Genomic DNA, 17,537 nt, shown 5'->3' with positions numbered 1-17,537 from the left:
ATTTGGAATTTTTGTATCGAGGAGTAAAATGTAGTGGCTCTCCAATTGTCTTAGTTTACGTTCTCTGTCCCCACCTCTCTTCGAGCTAGGAACAGCATCAAGAACAAAATAACTTAAATCATGAAGATTGTTCTGATGCACTAATTTGAAATGGCGTGCCACTGGATAATTCGGGTCGGAGTTAACAATGGCTCTTAAATGTTGTAAAATCCGATGATAGACCTGGAGCTTCGTGCTCCCAATATATTGTAAGTTGCAAGTACATCTTAAAACATATACTGCATGGTCTGTCTTACAAGTATACATGCCATTGGTCTTAATTGCCTCTTGACTAAGAGCATCATGATATTCTTTTTTATTTACACCGAATTTACAAGCCCTGCATGAACTGCATTTGAACGGTTGCAGAGCCAGTTGCTTGGTTTCACTACCTCGGGACTGGTTTTGACAAGGGCATCCCTCATAGAGGGCGCCCTTCAGAAAGTAATACAAGGAACCTCACTAAGCAGTGGTGCCAAAGTAATATCCGTTTTTAAAATAGGCCAGTTGGATTTTAGGATATTACGTATCTTTTTTTCTTGATTACAAAAAGTAGTGATCAGTCTAACTGTCCGATCTTCTTTCAAGGAAACAACAGTACTGCTATTTGTCCATCTTTCAGACTATATATATATCATCCCAACGCTTAGCTCCTCACCCACTGTGAGCCGATTTCAAAAAAGCGCACTCAAAGCCATTTCAGATGTCGAATTTGCCAAATTTATTGCAAGCTGCTAAAGTTAACAAACGCGTTTCGGCATTGCCGCCTTCGTCAGTGTTAACCTTTTAATAAAGTTCAGTGTTTAAATAAAAAGTGCTGTACAACTTTCATGTGCAAAGAAAGTGGTTGTGCTTTGTATAAACAGTGAAAAGGGAAAAGAAAAGCAACACTTTTTTGGCGGCCATTTTGTAATGGTTAATTCACACTTCAATGGAATGAGTCTTGGAAATCATTCAAAAATGTTTTGAACAATCAATTGCAAATCATACTGTTTCAAGACCAATATGCAAATCAAATGTATTATACATATCAATTAATTATACTCATGAATATAACGTGTGATGCAATCTAATATTGTTATTTCAAACATAATAATCGGGTAACAAAAAGTAAACAAAATCAACAGGAAGACAAGATGACCCCAACCACTTTAAAAAGTTAAAAAAGTTGATATGTGACCTTACAGAAAACATATGAGAAAGAGATAAGAAAGTGGTGGGAGGCCACCACTTTACAAAAATACTTAGATGTGGGTCGCGTCCCACGAGGACTGCGGATTTATATAGTTCCGTCATATGAGAATCCCAACATAGCATTACTGCAAGAATGGGCAGAGTACATGACAGACGTCACCAAAGGGATGCTCAAGATACTAATCAAACACGCATGGAGTGATAGATCTAAGTTACAGGAGGAAATCAAAGAGATTGAGAAAAAAATAAGTGGGAAAAAGACATTAAGAAAAGTAAGGAGCTACGACAACTGATGAAAAAACGCCTGATCGACTATGAGGCAACAATCAAAGTAAGAAAACAAACCAAATTCTTACATGAGGAATGTGACTATGCCAATGGCCAAATCCTAACGTTCGCAAAAAAGTACGATGCTCCTCGACGAGAACTTTAATCTGGGAATCCGAAAACTCCAATACAATTGAGCACTTCAGAATCAGAGGAGGAAATCTCAGAAGACGAACAAGTTCGAAGTGAGAATGAGGGCAGAGAAGAGAACACATCCACAACTTTTTTTCAGGAGTACGAATTAATGCGAGGCCTGAGACAAAGGCCAGCCCCACGCACACTCCTTCCAGAAGCAAGAAAAGGAAGTCAAGGAGGAGCAAGAAAAGCAGAAACCGAATGTTCAACCCCAATCGTAACTCAGAGCAAACGAGGTGCGCGATGGAACTAAGAATGAACTTAAGCAAGCAGTAATCAATCTGTCAAACAGAGAACTATCTGAAACTGAGTTGCAAGTATTACAACTGGGCCTCACGTTTTGCCCCACACCAGCGTTTGATTATACACAAACACGCATAGACTTATACAAGTTTATTAAAAAAATAAAACTTATGAAAATACATATTTTGTACCCAAAGGACAAAGCCATGCAATCCACGGAGGACAAAGAAAGTTTCGCTCAATTGACAGGAGCCGAACTGCATTTGATCTTAACACTTCATGATTTGGATGACGAATCTGACTTTCAAGGGAATCAAGGTACATTTTGTATAATATTGGAAGAAACAGGAATCATGCAAAAAGAATGCAAAAGCCAATTGAAAGTCAAATCAAGGTTCATCCCAAGGACTCCATATGATGCAATCGATACATTCCAAGGAGTGGTAATTGATGAATTGAAGAATTTACAAAAAAAGAAGTTCAACTGCAACAAGAGGAACTTAACTAAAGATCAATGGGAAGTCATCAAGAACTTGAAAGAGGATGAGAAGATCATTATTAAACCCTCAGACAAGGGTGGAAACGTAGTAATTATCAATAAACCTCAATATGAGGATGAAGTCCTGTCTCAGCTGAAGAAGAAGTACCATTATATTCCCATCAACAGACAACAGTACCTTAAAAGTATCTCAGACTACACAAATTTGAGTACAAGATGGAGAGATGAAGGGATATTAAAACAGGTAGATTGGCTTTTTCTGAAATGAGATCATCTAGAATTAGCCACATTTTATCATCTCCCTAAAGTACACAAAAGCAAAATATGGCCTCCTGGGAGGCCCATTGTGTCGTCAAAACACAGTCTGTTGGAGAATACTTCTTCGTACATTCATCATTTCATTTCCCCCCTTCATCAAAGATCTTAGTTCCTACTTAAGGGACACAAAAGACTTCTTACGAATTATTGAAGGGACATCATGGGAGGAAGACATGTTATTAATAACTCTTGATATTTCTAGCCTATATAAGTAAGTAAGTTAGTAACTTTATTGTACAGTTAATTAAAACTCACAATTTTTAAAATTCACAACTTAACAAGAAGTATATATCAAAAGATCAAAATAATTATCAAAGATTAAAATTCATTGATCGCCATATTTTGCGATAGTAAATAAAATTCATGTTTCCAATTTACTTTTTAATGTTGTTTGTATGAGCGCTGTCTGCCTATTAGTCTGCTTCCTCATTTTGCTTATTCTTGAGTCTTTACGTCACTGTATCAAAGAATTTTGAGAGACGCAGTTTAATTGGGTCTCCTGCGGGTTAAAACATAATTTGACTGCCTGTCTGCAGGTTCTGATACCCTTCTGGTTCCATATTGCACGTAGTAAAGATCTCCTTTTATCCGTTAAGCCTGGGCAAATACATATTATATGGGTTAAATCTTCAGGTCAAACTCCACAAAGACGACAAGTCTGATCATCTTGATTCCTTTTCCATGGTGCCAGATGAGGGAGGATTGGTAAGATACCGAGCCGCAGCTTTAGAAATTTTTCTTTTATCTTCTGTTTGAATCCATGGTCCAAATAAGCTTGAGGTTTAAGTATTTTATAGTCGTTTGGGACTGTCCATCCATGTGCCCTGTTTGCTAGAGCTTCCTTATCTTCTGTTAACGATATTATTTTTGTTACTTTGGTTACTACCTTTTTGAAACTCTTATGATCTACTGGTGAGTCCCAGAGATCAGTCAGTTCAAGTCTTTCTAATGATTCCATCAGATACTCTCTGGCAAGTGATCATTCTCGTTGTTGCAGCACAGTCCAAAGGTGGGCATTTAAGGTACCTTGCTCAGCGTTTCTGATCTTGTGCCAGCATTTTATGTAGCTGCCCCTTCTTTCCACCGTCTGCTTTTGGAGACCGAATTTGAGGCGTATTTGGGCTGGAGATACATAGCTGGGTAGGTGAAAGATGGATCTGTAGGTTTTGCTGATCACTTTATCGAGGATCGGCGCAAATTTTCCAAGAATTGATTCGCTCCCATATGTCAGCATAGGTTGAAGACGAGCTCTTATTACTTGTAGGAGCGGGTCGAGCGTACAATCAGGCAGGACTTTCTCCAGGGGCTTCATCGCAAGATAACTCATGGTGCCTTTTCGATGCAGCATCTTTAATTGAGGTTTAAACAAGCCTCTGCTATCTAATAGGACCTCAAGGTACTTTTAGGTTGTTGCGTGGTCTAATTTCTGCCCGTCCAAGTACCAACTGTTTTTCCTAGCCTTCTTGTAATTCACAGTCATAGTTCTTGTTTTTGTTAGATTGATGATTAGTCCATTGCGCTGTGAGAATGCGCTGGTAGTATTTAGAAGGTGCTGGAGACCAATTGGAGTCCGGCTTATTAGGACCAGGTCGTCAGCGTATAGGAGATTGGACAACGCGATTTCTCCCAATCGTGGGGCATGCAATTTAATGCTGTCCAATTCTCATGGTAAGTCTACTAGGAAAAGATTAAACAGTGTAGGTGCTAGAACGCACCCTTTTTTCAGGCCTTTAGAGGTGTTGATCCGCCTAGAGATGTGCGTCCCGTCTCCCAGCTTAATCTTGACCCAGGTATTGGTGTGGAGTGAGATCAGCTGCTCCAGAAGGGGCTGTGGTATCCCCCATTTTTCCAACTTTTGCCATAGTTTGCCCTGGTCCACAAGGTCAAATGCTGAGCTGTAGTCTATAAAACATAGAAACAGCGAGTTCTTTCCTGCCGCGTCTGCCAGCAGAGTTAATGCCATGACATTGGTGGTGGTTCCCTGTCCTCTACAGAATCCTGTTTGGTTTACCGGGATTATTTGCTTTGATGCTGCCCAGGATGTCAATTCCTCCAATAATATGCCAGCATAGTACTTTGCCTCTATGTCTATTAGGGCAATCAACCGGTAGTTGCAAGGATTACTCCTATCGCCCTGCTTATAAATTGGGCTTATGATCGATCCTTTCTAGGATTCCGGGCTGCTTGCTAGCGCTTGTATGCCCATGAAGACTGGTACTAGTGTGTTGCTCCAGAATTCCATGTCGTGTTTAAATATTATTGGTGGTATCCCATTTGGGCCTGGAGCTCCTTCCGATTTTCCCTTCTGTATTTGTGTTTTTATCCGAGCCGCTGTTATGTTAATTTTATTTTCATTGCTGCTTGATATTGTGCTAGTGTTGCTTGTTCCTTCTTCCTTCTTTTGATTGCGTTTTCCCACTTTGCTTTTGGTGTGATTTCTGGACCCTTTTTTGGTCTTTCCTATATTGTTGTCCCCCTGATTGCCCTCCATTTTCTGTAATTTCACTTCAGTGGAGTTGCCCTCTTTGATTTTATTAAAGTGATTATACAGATAATTTGCCCAATCTGCCTCTGATATATATGAGCTTATTCCATGGTGCCCTGGCCGCTGTAGGCTGTGAATTGTTTGCCAAAATTTGGCGCTGTTTTTTAGTTTCGAGTCGTGCTTTATTTTTGCCCAGAATTCGTCGTTCGCCTGTCTTTTTTTTCCCAGATTGCCCTTTTTAAACTTGCTTTTAAACCGGTAGGGCTTCTTGCAGTGACTCTTTTTGAGGCTGTGCGTGCAGTTGTTTCAGAACTTGTTTTATTTTCCGTTTAAGTCTTTTTGTCTCCAGTGTGCTTATCTTTCCTCGTATGGGCTTCTGAGGTTTACCTTTAAGCGACTTTGGTTTTGTTGCATGTTTGATCCCGAGGGACTTTGTGTACTCCTCCCAGGCTTCTATTGGGTTCGTGGTCAGCTTGCCCTGATGAATTAGATCCTTTGCATTTGTAGATAGTTCTTCAATCTTATCTAATTTGTATCTTATTCGTTTGAAGTCCGATGTGTATTCGGACCCGACGCTTACCCTGGCTTCCATAGAACTCTCTCTAGTTGTGCTTAGGTCAATTTCTTGCGGCAGATGGTCGCTTTGATCATTGACACCCAGCTTAAATGTTTTGATGATATCAAACAGAGGGAGAGTTGCAAGTGCATAATCTAGGTGGGAGGAGGTTGTTGCGGAGTGATAGATTGATGCTGGAGGGGTATCCTCTTTGAACCGGCCATTCAGCACCCTTAGATTTAATTGCTCTAATTCCTTTAGTAATTGATTTGAACATTTGGTTTGTTTAATTGGAAGTGCTTGTGCTTGAGTTGGAATACCCCAGGCTCTGTTAAGCTCCTGTGCTAGTTCATCGTCCGGTGTGGTTCCAAAGAGAAAAAGATTAAAGTCTCCTGCCAGGAACAAGTTCTCAGCTTCCCCCTCTTCTATGATTCTTGCTGTTTCCTTGACCAGCTCTCTTGCGCCTTTTCATCTGTGCTTCGGATGTATATATGAATTAATTATAACGAGAGGGTGGTCCAACTTTCTGGTGTTAATTGTTATAACAATAGCCTGTATAGCATTTGGGGCTATGGTTTTATTCTTTATCTCCTTTATTGCTCCTATTGTAAGGATTGAGGATCATCAATCCACCTGAGCTGTGACCAAAGGATGAGGTCCTAGTAGCTGGGACAATTTGCGTCATGTATCCTTCCAGGGCTATCTCACGTTCTTCCCAGGTTTTTTGTAATAGTATCAGGTCAAATGACCTTAAATATTTTAATGTTTCCCGGTCGTCCAGTTTATCAGTCAAGCCGTTGATGTTCCAGATACATACTCTAAGATTGTTCCGTGTGGTGTGTGATAAAGACTGGGCAGGAGTCCCTTGTCATTGCCCACCCCTGTTTGTTATTGTTCGCTGTATTTTGTCCAGATTAGGGATTGGTGGTTTTGTTATTACCGTTTTGGTGTATAAGAGCCTCCCTTGGGGGCCTGGTGACTGGCTGAGGGCTCCTTTTAGAATTGATGTTGCTTTATGAAAGTGTTCTTTTTTACTCTCCTCTAAAAACGGTGTTGGATAGGCTGGCCTCCTTCCTAGTTCCAGCTTTATTACCCACTGAGAAAATGTGTTTGTTTCTCCTAGGATCCGATCAACCAGATTGTTAGATGACCATGTTGTCTTTGTCGTTTCTGGTTTATACGGGTCACGTGTGGATTGGAATTCGATTAGAAGCAGGTCAGTTGAAATTATGTCTTCCAGTGCCTTAATTGAGTTGACTAATTTTATTATGTTTCCTCATTCTGCCTCTAGATTTATACTCTGGAACAAATAGTAATATGTCTGTCTCATTAGATGGTATGGCTCTAGTTTCTTGAGCTGAGGGTACTTCGAGGTGTGTGACCCAGTTGGGGAGTTGGTCATTGGTATTTTTAAATATAGCAGCAGTTTCCCTTATTTTGGGTTGTTCCAATTCCTGCTCTAGGGCCGGCTGTTCCTCATTTTGTGGCCTATCCCTCAGCTGACTGTTTGTATGACTCCTTACTGAGCTACGTAGGTCAATTTCTTGCTCAGATCTTTACCGTTGTTGTAAGTGTTGTGCCTTTCTGTCCTCCTTTTGCCCGGGCTGTTCAATTGTCATCTCTAATAATTCTTTTTACATTAGAGTTTTTGGTTTGTTAGGGATCCTTTTAGTTTCAAGTTTCTTGCCCAGAGACGGAGTCTGCTCAACCTAGGTAAAAAGTACTGCTATCTCTTCTTGTTCAGCTTGGTCCTGGGATTCCGCCGACTGCCCCTCCTCTTTATGAAAAACAGCTGTCATTTTCTGGTTCCTGCCCTTCCTTTTTTGTTTCCGTCGGATTCGTGAGTTTGTAGGTGCCTCTGTACTAACTCGTTCGTGAGATGAGGCATTTAAGATGGAGTTCTCTGGGGAATGTCTGGATTTGGGGGGACAGTTCTTCTCATTTTGAATCAACTTGTTTTCTGCTTCTTTTGTGATTCCGTTTGTTTGGGTGTCCCTAGTTTCATTTCCCTCGTTGACTATGTCTATCGGGTCAGATGCTGCGTTTGGTTTCAGATTCGCCAGAAGGTTCTCTAGCATTGTTGGTAGCGTTGATAGCTTATTTATTATTGGAGAACAATCACATTATGTTCTTGCTAACGCAGAAAGTTTTGCTGCTTCCTGCCCCCTTTTTATGAGGCCATTTAAATCTCATAGTTTCCTCTCAACCCCTGAGGTGAACTCAGCTAATGTTTGCAATACTGTTAGCTGCATGTCTAATTTATTAGACTGGTATTGTAAAGCTGTTGCTGATAGTTGAATTGTGTTTAATAGGTTTGTCCAGAAGGTAGTGAACAAGCTTTTGCTCTCTTCTCTGCACGTGCTAGGGGATTTTCCCATTTTAGGGGTTATGGTAGGTTTTAAGTTGTATGCGGCCACTAGGTCTTGCCACTCTTGTGTTGCGAGGAAGGTCATATTACTGTCTATGGTATATGAGTTCTCCCGTTGCTGATTTTGAGGTGAATTTGGTCGGCCCATTTCTCTCTGCTCTTTTGGGGCCATTTGGGAGCCTTCTTGTGTGCTCTTCTGATTCATAGAGAGACTACTGTTTGACTGAAGTGTTACTGTCCTTTCATCCGGTACACTCTGGGTTTTTTGCCGTAGCAGTGGGGTTGATTGGTCGTCCCAATCTTGTGGGTCCTGATGTTCTAAAACAAAGGAAGCATCTAATGTTCTGTCTGATCTTGATTCACTGAGAGATGTTTCCTTGCCTTGAGAACTTTCCATTTTAGACCTGCTGGGAGGTGTCTTCTTGCCTTGAGGGCTTTTTTGTTTGATGTCTAGTGGGCTACTGATCTCCACTGGCCATTCTGTTGTTTAACCTTCTACTCCACCTTCTTCAGTTTTGCTTTTTTGCCAGCTTTCGGTTGACACCATGCGATTATTAACGGCATGAATATCCGCTACTGTAACCTTTAAAGTTTTTTCAGTTTCCAGTGTTTTTTGTATTTGTGGTAGGGGATATTCTATCTTCCCGGGCTCCAATGGGGATGGTAAACCTTCTAGGTTTCCGTTTTTTTTAAAATTGCTGTTCCAGGATCTTTTAGAAATGCACATTTCGTGTAGATTTTAGGCTGATAGGAGTTTGAAATTTTTCTAGCCGGCTCTCCTTCTATAGTTATGAGCTCTTCGATTCTGTCTCTTTTCTCTCCTTTAAGTGAATTATTCGGTTGTTTTATGTTGTTTGGACCCTTTGTGGTTACTAAATTGTTATCTTTGCTGGCGTCCATGCTGGGATCTTTGTCTGAAGGTGATGAAGGAGCTCCGACATCTTTTACCGTCCCATTTTTGCGTTTTGATATTGGTTTTGTGATGGACATTCTCACTCTTCCTGACCTCATAGCTGACCAGGTAAAGAGTTAGACTGATAACTAGTAGTTGGTTGTTAATTCTTGAAAATTGCTAGTGCTGTCGGTATCAATATCGGGCAGTTTTCAAGGTCCTGTGACTCACGGCAGATGTAACTACTCCCACTGGTCGCTGCTCCTAGTCGCTGCTCCTAGTCACTGCTCTTGTGCAGTCACAGGGACCCCGTCACAGACCACCTGGCAATGTGAATAGGGTGAGAACTCCTGTGATAGGATGTTAATTGTTGAAGGTTTGGGCGTCTGGTTTGTACAAGCTTTATCCAGGGGATTTCCTAGAAAAATAGGAGGGTGGGTAGAGTCTGCCCTGATGCAGTGCACAAATCAATTAGACCCCCACCGAGTCAGCCAGCAGCCACTCGCCACTCCGCCCTCCTTGCGGGCTGCTCTTGAGTCTCTTAACCCTTCTACCCCTCCTAGTCTCCGTGCCTGCTCCACTGGGTTGCCCTCGGCTACTTGGCTCCTTGGCTCTCCCCCCTCCAGAGGCTCTTCAGCGGGGGCGGAGCAGGGCGAAGGGGGGGACAGCAGGCACAACTCTACACAACTCAGAGGCTCACAGGACTTCGCAGTGGGCGATCGGTGATCAGAAACCGAAACCGAAACTAAGGCGGAGAGACGCCCGAGGGAGCTTTGCCTAGGCGCCTGGACAACGGTCTCTCCTTTCACCTCTCTCCTCTCTACCTTCAGTCACTCCGCTTGCTCCTCACCGGGACAGCCCCGGTCGGCCGCAGACACCGCAAATGCTCTCCCAACTCTCCCGGAGCCGCTGGCCGCTACGAGCCGCTGGACCCTGCGTCAAGAACACGCGTCTCCTTGCTCCTCGCTCTCTCGTCTGGTTCGTCTGGTTCGTCTGGTTCGCTCGCTCGTCCGGCAACCGAATGTATCTGTAGGATGAATGTCACACTATATTGACGGATTGGAAGATTCCTGAAGTTTGTTTTTTCTAAAATCACAAAGGCCACCTTGATAAGGGCCAGTGACCGGTCACTGCGTAAAAGATCGTATCACGACAGCACCGAATGCTATATACGTCCATAAGGCATGATGATGGTTTAAGAGCAATGTCTTTCTTTTTGGAAAAGAGAGCACTCAAATATTGTAAACACAATCAGATGCATTTTCACATTTGCAGGACAACTGTATTTACAACAAGAAGGTACCGCGATGGGCACGTGCTTCGCCCCCAACTACGCGAACTTATTCGTGGGCTGGTGGGAGAAGCACGTGGCCTGGGTGGGTATCAATGAAAAGTGGATGGACAAGATCGCTTTGTGGACCCGCTACATCGACGACTTGTTTGTCCTGTGGCGGGGTACACAAAGCGAAGCAGAAGAGTACATCAGAGCTTTAAATATCAATGAATGCAATTTGGAATTCACAAGTAACATTAGCAACAAAGAAGTTTTATACCTAGATCTGAAAGTAAATGTAGAAAAAGACAACTTAGAAACTGCTCTCTTTTGTAAACCAACAGCAGAGAATACGATCCTGCATGCAGGAAGCTGCCACCCGAGGAGTGTAGTTAATAAGATCCCCCTGGGTGAATTTCTAAGGATGAAGCGTAACTGTTCTACCAAGTCAGAATGTGAGAAAGCTATAGCACAATCGAGAAAAAGATTCCAACAGAGAGGCTATTGCAAGGGCATTCTAGATCAGGCTCAGAATAAATGTGATTCTATTGAAAGAAGCCATCTGCTGGTAGACAAACCCAGAATTTCAGATCAGCAAGTGAGAATGATTACCAACTACACAGGGGAATCTTCAGAAGTCTTTCAAATTCTTAAAAGAAACTGGAAGGTCCTCCAGTCAGATAATGTAGTTGGCAAAGTCCTACCCCTCAATCCACTTGTGACATATAGAAAGGGAAACTCCCTGAGAGACCATCTAGTAAACAGTCATTTCGATCCTAAAAAGAGAAAAAAGACACCTATCACGGGATTTTACCCATGTATGAAATGTAAAGCATGCAAAACCAGCCATAAAGTAAAACAATATCTCATACCGGGTAACAAGGCCAAAACCCCCATCTCCAAATTACTAAATTGCAACTCAGACTACACAGTATATTGTCTAGTGTGCCCTTGTGGCAAGCAATATGTGGGGATCACAATCCATCCCAAAAAAAAGGATTCTCAAGCATCTCAGAGCAATCAATAATAAAGAACATAATTATGCTGTTGCTCGCCACTTTGAAAAAGAACATGAAAGCAACAGCAGCCTACTCTCCTTCTTCACCCTCAATCAGATTGTGAAATCTGAAAGGGGGGGAGACTGGGTAAGAAAGCTGTGCACACTAGAGTCTAAGTACATCATTAAGTTGCAAACAAATACACCGAGAGGGCTTAACAATGAAGAAGAAATGTGGGTCCATATCTAACAACCATCTGGCCTTGAAATTTTCTGTTCACGAATCTCTCCAACTTGCATCGTGCAGGGTTTATTACATATGAAGATGGCGATCAATACTAACTTTCCATCCTGCCAGTATTAATTTTCCCCTACTAATTTTGCTTAAAATAATGTCACTAGCCCATTCAGGGCTATATTTCTAGAATGGATATTAACTCTCCGGTTAAATCTTCACAAACATGTTGATATAATTGTGTCTAGAATTAAAACTGCTGATTCACAGCTCAAATAGAGCGGCCCAACCCGATCATTATTTTCGAAATAACAATATTAGATTGCATCACACGTTATATTCATGAGTATAATGAATTGATATGTATAATACATTTGATTTGCATTTTGTTCTTGAAACATTTTGATTGTTCAAAATATTTTTGATTGATTTCCAAGACTCATTCCATTGAACTGTGAATTAACCATCACAAAATGGCTGCCAAAAAAGTGTTGCTTTTCTTTTCCCTTTTCACTGTTTATACAAAGCACGACCACTTTCTATGCACATAAAAGTTGTACAGCACTTTTTATTTAAACACTGAACTTTATTGAAACGTTAACGCTGACGAAGGCGGCAATGCCGAAACGCGTTTGTTAACTTTTGCAGCTTGCAATAAATTTGGCAAATTAGACATCTGAAATGGCTTTGAGTGCGCTCTTTTGAAATCGGCTCACAGTGGATGAGGAGCTAAGCGTTGGGATGACATTTACGCACTCCCACCGTGCGTTGAGCGAGCACCCGTGACATTTGTGGAGCAACGGCTGGTGGTTTCGAGTTTTTGAATATATATATATATATATATATATATATATATATATATATATATATATATATATATATATATACATATAAACAAAAGTTTGTAGCTTTCCCGAGCCTCTTTCCTCGGCGGGAACACGGCAGGGGTAGCCACCCCCTTACATGAACACAGTCTCACCAACGTGATCCCTCCTACTTTCCATGGAAAGAAACAACACTGGAGCTGTGGCCTCGGTTTTCGGTGCAGTTTAATCAGAACACAACGTCCTATGCGTTTCGGAGTAAGGCTACTCCTTCATCACGGGCAAGAATGTGCATTTCAATACAAGTAATAAAGTAAAGTAAAACATCACGTGATGGTCAACATAAACAAAATACTTCGACTTTTTGTATCTCCAACATATATACATTTTCAATTTTCGCATTGTTAATGCCATTATTATATGAACTTCTATTGGCATTGTTTTGCCGATAACATAATTATAGTTTAACATGAGTCACCAAATTTAACTCAACTTCAAATGGAAAGACTCGTAATGTCACATATCTAAATGTCAACCTGATTTACATGTAACTAAACACAGCTTCTGCTTTTATAGTTTGCAGTAAAATGTAAAATACATCCTCAATATTAATTCCGTTTTTCAAAATTAATAGAGAAAAAACCAGTGGGTCCGGGAATCAAACCCCCGATCTCAAAAGCAGAGGATCACTGTAGCTGTTTTAGTGCCTAGTGCTACGCCAGTCATGGTCTTTGTTTCATCACAATTTCTTACTGCCTTCCTACTGGTTGGTCATACGATATCCTAGATCATGTATACTGACCATATGATTACTGTGCTGTATCAATGACAACGCTGCTTCTACAGACACGAAGGCACCAAAGTAATTTACATCAATGAGGCCCAAGTGGGCATAATATACCATATAATACAAAAAGTTCATGACTATGAAATTAAGCAGTGTCTTTGGAAAACAAATCTTGCTCCAGTGGGCTTATTATTAATAGTACTGGTCTTGATCAAAACGGAGTCCATTATCAAACGTTCCTGTATTTGTATCTCTAACAAAAAAGGAGATGAAAAGATAAAGTCGTATTAAAATCTCTACAACCTAAAAATAAAATTAGTTGTAAAGTTTGAACACACAAATTCTTAAAAACATCATTCAGAAAGATAGCAGAAAATGGAAGTGATCAATTATATATTAATCATCATGTAAGTGCACAGACAATTCCTCGTCCATATTCAACCCATGAGGTACCATGGTGTTGAATCTGACGATAAATTTGGACTCTAGTTTTCTAAGTTCCAACAACCTGTTCCCTCCCCTTATATTGGGGGCAATGCAGTCTATAACAGCAAACTTAACTAGGTTGGCATTACTTTTGTGGTACTCCTGGAAGTGGCGGGCCATCGGATAGGTCTTATCATTTTTATTTATGGCCCTGAGATGTTCTAACACACGTTTTTTACCTTTGTGGATAGTACTACCAATGTAGTATTTTGAACATGGACATTTCAGAGTGTAAATAGCATATTCAGTATTGCAAATAAGGTGTTTTTGAATTACCCATGGAGCCTCCTTGTTATTGAATTTCAACAATTTGACATTGCAACTGTATTTGCAGGCTTTGCACTGATTACAAGTGAAAAAGCCTCTAATGTAATTCCCTTTTCTGGGGTTTTGAATCATGTTACTGCACAAATAATCCCGTAGAGATTTAGGTTTCCGAAAAGTGAGGGAAGGATGTTCTCCTATATAACCCTCATAGGCAGCCTGATTCAATCGATGCGGTGTATCTTTTATCCGCCCCGTCAGGTGTCATGGCATATTCATAGGGTAGTCAAGAAGCGTGTGGTATGCCTGCCTCACCCGAGGCTACCTCTGGTCCAGGTAGAAGTGTCCAGGAATAACAGGGAGGGTAAATTATTATAAAAGGCAGTGTATCTCCAAAAGTTTTTTAATGAAAAAGGGGATGACACTGTCAATTAAGAATTGTCGATATATATATGTAATCGAGTAACTAGATTACCATATACCTATGTATATATGGATGCGTCAACATGTTTCAGCTCTCTAGGCCCAGCCGGGTCTGTAGAGCTTTCGTCAGGACAAAGAACAAACAAAACATAAACGAGGTACTCACACTAGTCGTGTAGGTTCCTTTCGCTATTTCTAGCGTTTCTTATTTAGTCACCTGAAATATAGGAGCACAAACACACACAATCTAATACAGTATGGTATGTTGGTTATGGTGATTAGGCATAATGCTTTTTCTTGAAGCACACATACTAGGATTACTAGTGAACTTATATGCACCTAAATTGTAGCTACATAAATTTGTTGTGAAAGAAAGGGCAATAGAGAACAGATTTTCACAGTGTATACAGAGAGCATGCTGCTTATACGGTAAAGTATTAGGGTTTTTTTTTTGACAATTAAACTCTAATACGCATCTAGTTGGAATAGCGCGCAGTGGCATGTACGTGTTCTGTTATCTAGCAGTGAAGACGCGCAATAGAAGTCAAAGTGGTACCTTAATAGGTTCTTTAGAGAACTTCAACAGGGGTGTGAGAGTCGCTAGGCGTGGTCTTTGCTGAAGGAATATTAGAAAGTTAGAATATTCTAAGTTGGAGTTCTTACCCGTGTGCTGGCATCTTAGGTGGGTAAGAACCATTGCCTAAGATGCCAGCACACGGGTAAGAACTCCAACTTAGAATATTCTAACTTTTGGTAATATTCCTTCAGCAAAGACCACGCCTAGCGACTCTCACACCCCTGTTGAAGTTCTCTAAAGAACCTATTAAGGTACCACATGGGTAAGAACCATTGCCTAAGATGCCAGCACACGGGTAAGAACTCCAACTTAGAATATTCTAACTTTTGGTAATATTCCTTCAGCAAAGACCACGCCTAGCGACTCTCACACCCCTGTTGAAGTTCTCTAAAGAACCTATTAAGGTACCACTTTGACTTCTATTGCGCGTCTTCACTGCTAGATAACAGAACACGTACATGCCACTGCGCGTTATTCCAACTAGATGCGTATTAGAGTTTAATTGTCAAAAAAAAAACCCTAATACTTTACCGTATAAGTAGCATGCTCTCTGTATACACTGTGAAAATCTGTTCTCTATTGCCCTTTCTTTCACAACAAATTTATGTAGCTAAAATTTAGGTGCATATAAGTTCACTAGTAATCCTAGTATGTGTGCTTCAAGAAAAAGCATTATGCCTAATCACCATAACCAACATACCATACTGTATTAGATTGTGTGTGTTTGTGCTCCTATATTTCAGGTGACTAAATAAGAAACGCTAGAAATAGCGAAAGGAACCTACACGACTAGTGTGAGTACCTCGTTTATGTTTTGTTTGTTCTTTGTCCTGACGAAAGCTCTACAGACCCGGCTGGGCCTAGAGAGCTGAAACATGTTGACGCATCCATATATACATAGGTATATGGTAATCTAGTTACTCGATTACATATATATATCGACAATTCTTAATTGACAGTGTCATCCCCTTTTTCATTAAAAAACTTTTGGAGATACACTGCCTTTTATAATAATTTACCCTCCCTGTTATTCCTGGACACTTCTACCTGGACCAGAGGTAGCCTCGGGTGAGGCAGGCATACCACACGCTTCTTGACTACCCTATGAATATGCCATGACACCTGACGGGGCGGATAAAAGATACACCGCATCGATTGAATCAGGCTGCCTATGAGGGTTGTCAAGTTTGAACCAATGGTTCAGTAGACACTAGTGTCCATTCCTTTTTGATTAACTCCGGATCTAATCAGGGGAACTGAATGGACTGTAAATCCTCTTCCCTCATCTTTGATAGAAAAATGTTCTCCTATATATTCTTTCAAATCATCGTCCGTTTTTAACACTTCCCAAAACTTTTTTAAACTCCTTTTTACTTCCCAGGCCTGTGTGTTGTATGTCGTTATGCATCTTATCGATTCTTTAGGCTCAATCAGGGATTGGTCAACTATGGGGAAGATGAGATCATGACGGTTCAGAGTATCTACTTTAGTGATGGCCTCTTTGATAATCTTGGAGCTGTAGCCCCGTGTCAAAAATCTCTTAGTCATGATTCCTTTTTCTCTCTCAAATTTCTCAGTGGTACTACAATTTCTACGGGCCCGTAATAGTTCCCCAAATGGTATACTGTGTATCAAGTTACGGGGATGGCAACTGCCCGCATGAAGTGGGCTGTTGCCAGCCGTGGATTTTCTGTACAACGAACTTTCAATTTTGTTATTACGTATCTCTAGTTTGAGATCAAGGAATTCCATGGTGTCAGTACTTATCTGGTGTGTAAATTGGAGGTTAAGATGATTTTCATTAAGAACCTCCACAAATTTGTTAGCTTGAATTTCTGTGCCGCTCCATACACAGAAAATATCATCTATATAGCGCAACCAGAGGACGGCGTGGTCTTTGAATAATTCGATCTTCCGGACCACCTGCTCCTCCCACCAGCCGAGGTAAAGACCTGCAAAGTTGGGGGCGAAGCAGGACCCCATCGCCGTCCCCTGGATTTGCCTATAGATGTTATCAAAAAGGAAAAAATTATTGCATAAACACAGTTCAATCATTTTCAGAAGCATTTCAGTATGATGAAAGAAACACAAGGATCTGTTCTGGAAAAAGTATTTACATGCTTGTAGACCCAACTGCTGCGGGATGCTTGTATAAAGACTACAAACATCCAAACCCAGCATGAGATAATTGGGAGACCACTCAATGTCATTGATGTGTCTGAAAAAATCCCTTGTGTCTAAGACAAAAGAGGGGAGGGATTGGACCATCGGTTGCAGGAAAAAAATCAACATATTTGGACGTTTTTTCCAATGCACTACCACAGGAAGAGACAATCGGTCTCCCGGGTGGTTTGAGTGCATTTTTATGCAGTTTGGGAAGCAGGTATAAAACTGGCAATTTTGGGTATTTACAAGCCAAATACAGGAATTCGTCATTAGTTATTATACAGTCATCTTTCCATTTCGTGATTTGATTTGAAACATTTAGCATTGCATGATCATACAGTGTTCTAGTGGACAAACAGTATCTACTAGTGTCTGCTAATTGTTTGTTACCTTCTTCTTTGTACATATCAAGGGGCCAGATAACCACGTTACCACCTTTATCACTCTGT

The sequence above is a fragment of the Lissotriton helveticus genome, chromosome 12 (assembly GCF_964261635.1).
Source record: "Lissotriton helveticus chromosome 12, aLisHel1.1, whole genome shotgun sequence".
NCBI lineage: Eukaryota > Metazoa > Chordata > Amphibia > Caudata > Salamandridae > Lissotriton > Lissotriton helveticus.
Note: the sequence above shows the minus strand (reverse complement) of the source record.